This window comes from Athene cunicularia (genome assembly GCF_003259725.1).
Source record: "Athene cunicularia isolate RWA chromosome 1 unlocalized genomic scaffold, athCun1 chr1_part1, whole genome shotgun sequence".
Lineage (NCBI taxonomy): Eukaryota > Metazoa > Chordata > Aves > Strigiformes > Strigidae > Athene > Athene cunicularia.
In genome coordinates, this window is record NW_020799091.1 from 125,636,627 (window position 1) to 125,641,851 (window position 5,225).

Below are 5,225 nucleotides of genomic sequence, written 5' to 3' on the forward strand. Positions count from 1 at the left end.
TGAACATCAGCGCGGAGCGGGTCTACGCCTTCGCCTACAGCAGCGAGCCCGGGCAGGTAGGAGCGTCCCTCGGGGCACCCCGGGCCACCGCCGCCCTCCGCGCTGAATCCCGCTGCCGGGGGGGGGTGTGTGTCTGTGTCCCGCCTCGTTCGCTCGCCGCCGGCCCCTCCACGCGGGTGGGTATCGCGGGTGCCTGCGGCTCCCTCTTGGTTTTTCTGTGAGGAAGCGGCCTCTGGCCCTTCCCGCCCCCTGGGACACCTCAGGGGTACAGAGGACACCCACCCCATCCCCTCGAATTAGAGCCGCGCCTTGGCAACGCCGGCCTAGCGCAGAGGGAGGGGGGGGGTTAGGGTGGGTGTCTTTACACTCCACAGAGAAAATCCACGTGAGCTGCTCCCAGCAGTGTCACTCTACCGTGTCTTCCACCTTTCACCTTAATTTTTCCACGCACTCATTTCATTAATATCCCTCCTCGCTGCAAACACCCTCCCAAGCTGTCTCAATGTCTCTCGGAGGAAGCCTTGGAAAATTTCCCCATGCGATAAGGTATTCCAAATCCTATTATGGGTAATTAAGAGCAGAATGTCACACAAACTATTAAATTAAGGTGCCATCAAATGAAAGAGTTGCCCTCGACTGTATGTCAACAAACAGATCTCATCAGCTGAGGAAGGGTGTACCTCCCTACCCACAAGGAATTTCTACCTTCCACAAAGGAACTGGCTGCTCTTAAATGTGTCGTTTAGCTTATACACAAGCGTAATACATTTCCTATAGACTTGCCCCATGAATGTGCCACAGATCCCCCACTTTCCTGTCACATACGTGCAGACAAGATGTAAATTACTCTGAAGGGTTAAAGGTAACATATTACAGTGTGAGCTTGATATTTTGTCTGTGGGAGCTGGAAAGGGAAGACATACAGTTTGTCAGACTTTCAATCAAAACTCCTTCCCTACTTAAGGAGAAAAACTTCATTTCAGCAACATTTTCTGGTGCTTGAGGTCTTCATCAATCTATCTCTGGCTTTACCAACATCACTGTGAGAAGATCCATGTGAAAGTGCAGATGGTAATAGTTAATGTGCTGAGGGTAGGAATTTGTGTGGCATGTGATACAAAAAGAAAATGATTGAAATTATGAGGGGAGAAAAAAGTGACAGAGAAATACTATCAGCAATTGCCTCTGCTGAAATGCTGCAAATGTGGCTAAGTCTTTTTGTACTGGAGGTTGCCCCTGAACTTCAGTTTCTAGCTAGGCACTAAACATAGATACCACATGCAACCTGAAATTGAACATCAGAGTTCAGCCTGTGATAAAACAAATCCTTGATTCCAGGCACATGTGCAAGGCAACACACTGGATTCATTACTCTCGGTTTATTTGAAAATTTGGAACCCAAAAGTATAAATTAAGGGCATATCTGGAATTCTCTCCTAACGTCACCTTGAATTGTCTTGAAGAATAAGGTCTGCTGAAGAAGAAACAATACAGGCACAATTAGATCAATACATCATCCACTTTGAAACCTCTTAAACCTCTCTGCTATTATTAATTACAATCAAACAGATGTTAAATACCTAATACAAGCAAATATAATACAAGGCAGAGACACTTCCCATTCAACCAGCCTATTCTCAAACACTTGAGCCACCTATAAGAAAATGGGGAGCAGATTCGGTCAGATGTCTTAAAAGCTTGTCTACCTTTCAGCTCTTGTTGTTCTTCACACTGCATTTACAGCAGAGTCTGAAAATGTTGCGTTATCTCTGCAGAAGCCAGCTGAGCATCTACAGCATCTATTAACTCACAGTGGAGCTTACATAAGATGAAGACAACATATTCAAACAGCAGTGGTTTAAAACCATCAGGTTTCCAAACAATCTGGCTTGTTACACATTTATACTCTTTACCCTTCTAAGCTAATATTATGTGAGGAATTTCTTTGTAATTAAGATCTTTCATCTATCTTGGATGTTTTTGCAGCCCTGGTTACCAGGATAAATGTCATTTCTTTGCTGGGATTTTTTGCCCAATAGCAATGAGATTTTCTACTTTTGTGCTATAGGAAAAACAAACAAACAAACAAAACGCCAAAAAAAACAAATCAAACACAAAAACCCCTCACCACACTTTTGTGAGCCTCTGGTTCAGCACAGATCCTCCTTTCCCTAAGACACTCACAACCCCAGGATTTGCTTATACTGGAAAAATGGGCTATGTTAGGAAATCTGTGCCCACCACAGCCAGAGGTAAGGCCCCTGAGAGCATCATCTCCCTTCCTGGGAGTCATGCACCCTGGACCCACTGCTGACCTAGAGACAGCGCAGCTGGGGGCTGCCCCCCTTCCCTCTAGGGACCTCGGAGGGCTGCAGGGAGACCACAGCAAGGGCTGATCTTCCCCTTCCCATGGCAGCATTCAGTTGAGGCTGTGGTGCTTAGTGGGCTGAGCTGGAGCTATGTCTGGATCCATCAACCCAGACCTCTGGCCAGACCTCAGACCTGCCTCACTTCTACAGCCTCGCCTGCTGATCAGGGGGCTACATCCATCCCCTGACTCACTGTATTATCTTCCTAGCTTGACCTCAAACCTATCCCATCACCATCGATTTATCTGGTGATCTGAACTCTCTGTTGACCCCAGCTGCCATCTCCAGGCCTTGCCCAGCTCACCTTGTTCAGATCCTGGGGGATGGGTCCCTGGCCAATGAGGTCCCTGCTCCACTGGCCATGTTACAGCACTCGGCTCCCTGTCAGTCCTTCAGGGAGCAGCCAGCCCTCGTTGGCCCCTGACACCAGTGTACAGAGGCACATACAGGAATACCAGACCACTTCCACTGCCCCAGGCCCATGGTCTGTCTGGATCAGCATCTTCTCTCTTACAGGGACTAGTTCTTTCTTCCAAAATACCTGCTACTGTTCAAGAACAAGATCCAGGTGGAAGCGTAAAAGGAAAAATGGGCTATTCACCTTTACCAGAGGGGCTGAGTGAAGAGTTACAAATCACCCACCCTCCATTTATCTGGAAAGATAATGAAACAAGCCATTCGGCAATCAGTGTGTGAGCAACTAAATAACAGTAAAGTGATGAGAAGCAGGCAGTGTGCATTGTCCAGAACAAATCATGTCAAAGTAACCTAATTTATTTCTTTGCTGAGATAATTGAGTTAGCAGGTGCTGAAAGGAATAGATGAAACATATTTTGACTTTAGCGGGGCTTTTGACAGTACCTTGAACACTACTCCCATAAAGGCAAATAGGTCTCAGATGGTATTAACATGAGAGGGGTGTGTGATTGAAAAGCAACTCCCAAACCATAGCAATGATTCATCAGATTAAGAGATCTGATCTGTCTGCTAGGATTGATTACCTTAATTAACGACTTGAATGGTGGAATTGACCTTTGACTTCAAACTTCTGCAAATAACAGCAAGTTGGGCACTTTGGAGGTGAAGATTTGAAGAAAGGTTTAACATTGCTAAATTGCAGAAGGAGCCTCCAAACAGTAAGATGAAATTCAATAAAGACAAGAACATAGTATTACAGTTCAAAAAGAAAACTTGAATTCTCAAATTCAAAATGAGGAAAAAATGCATAGTCTTTGCTAAGATATCAGAATGTACATCCACGCAGGGCAAGTACATTAAGAAATCCATAACTCTGCTTTGGAAAGTGTGGACTATATGAAGAGCCACTTCTTTGTCATGAACACATGTAGGGAGGGACAATCTCTCGACCCTGTACTGATGTCCCAATTTGAAATACACATGGCACTAAATTACACAAAAATCATTTGCAGCTGCCTGAGCTACTTCAGTTGGCAGAATACTGGTCTTGTGCCATCTGTCACATTGCTCTGAGCGAGCTGGCATGGCCCTGACATGCTTTTGCTTTGCTGTACCTCCTCCTGTTGCCTGAAGCCTCTCCTCTCTGGGAGAAGAGGTGCACAGCAGGATGCCCAGGCTGAAAGGCAAACTCCTTGTATTGGAGTGTCCATCTTCCAACAAATCTCAAATGTAGGGGTTTTTTTTTTGCCATTAACGCCACTTCTTGGGATTCTGACAAAGGTAGGGTGACTTGAACAGCAAGCAGTCTGCTTCAAGACAAACATGGAAATCACTGACAATTCTTCTTTTTTTTTTTTTTTTTTTTTTTGGCTCGTTTTGCTGAGCTTTGCAACTTTTCCTCCAAAGATGACAAGTGACCCCAGGGAAATCTCTGTCTTGAAAACAAACCCCAGAGGTTTGGAAAGCCTCTGGAGCTGGAGTCACCTCTGTTGGAGACTGCAGGCTGGCTTTATAGCACTGCGGCTCCTACGGGTTCATCCTCAGTCTGAAAAACCTTTCTGGTCTTCTTGGATGTGGAAGTGCATCCCTTCACCGTGGGATCTAATTAATTGAATTAGAAAATGAACGCACTAATCCTCACTCTAATGGCAAAAATCCCCACCCCTCTTTCAAAGAAGCTTCATTTTCCATCCTCTTCCTCCTTCCACCCTGATCATAAAAATCCAACTTTTTACTGGTAGCGTAACTTAAAATTTTAACATACAGAATGATTTTTTGTGGCTAGAAAAGCATTATAATAGATTTGTGTCTTGATATATTAGAAGTATTTTTAATATATGATAATGTTTGAATACTCTAATGTATCTCATTCATTTCGTCATTCATTTCCCAGATGTGTTTTCAACAGAAGAACATAGGAGGGGTAAACTGTGAGAAAGAGACCCCTGGCCCTTTCACAGCCCAACAGTATCGCTTTCATCCTGCTGAGAAGTGTAAGAGCATCACAGTATTGTTTGTAGCAGCTTCATGAACAACTCAGTGTGTGAGATGTGCTAATCCACGCTTGAATTAACAAAATGACATTTTGCTGTAGCCTTCCACACCTCTGGACTGAACTAAAAGATGAAGGCATTTACCCCAAAGTTATGAGCAGCCAGAAATAAAGGCTGGGAATGGTCGCCAAGGTGTATTGGGGGTGCAAGCTGCCGCTCCAGTGAGGACGCCCCTAAACCCGGTGAGCCGGGGGTATTGAAGCCCTGTGGATCTGCCTGACGATGCCAGAGTGCCCCTAAGCTCCCAGCACAGCTCCCCAAGAGGAAAAGCTGCCTGACTAACAACGATCTGCCAAGGCCGGCTCAGAATTTGGGGCCGGGCACAGGGAGGAGACCCTCCTCCCCGGGGCCGGCCAGCCTACCGGCCTCCCCTCCCCTCCCCTCC

The 5,225-nt window shown here is 45.8% G+C and overlaps 1 protein-coding gene across 2 annotated transcripts in view; it reads left to right on the top strand.

Moving 5' to 3' along the window:
- Nucleotides 1-6: 6 nt before the first annotated feature.
- Nucleotides 7-5,225, top strand: part of SIDT1 (SID1 transmembrane family member 1) — a 54,578-nt gene continuing 49,359 nt past the window's right edge. For both annotated transcript variants that reach the window (XM_026849327.1, XM_026849335.1), the window contains exon 1: nucleotides 7-56. The gene's annotated coding sequence lies outside the window, so the exon portion shown is untranslated. The remainder of the gene's footprint in view (nucleotides 57-5,225) is intronic.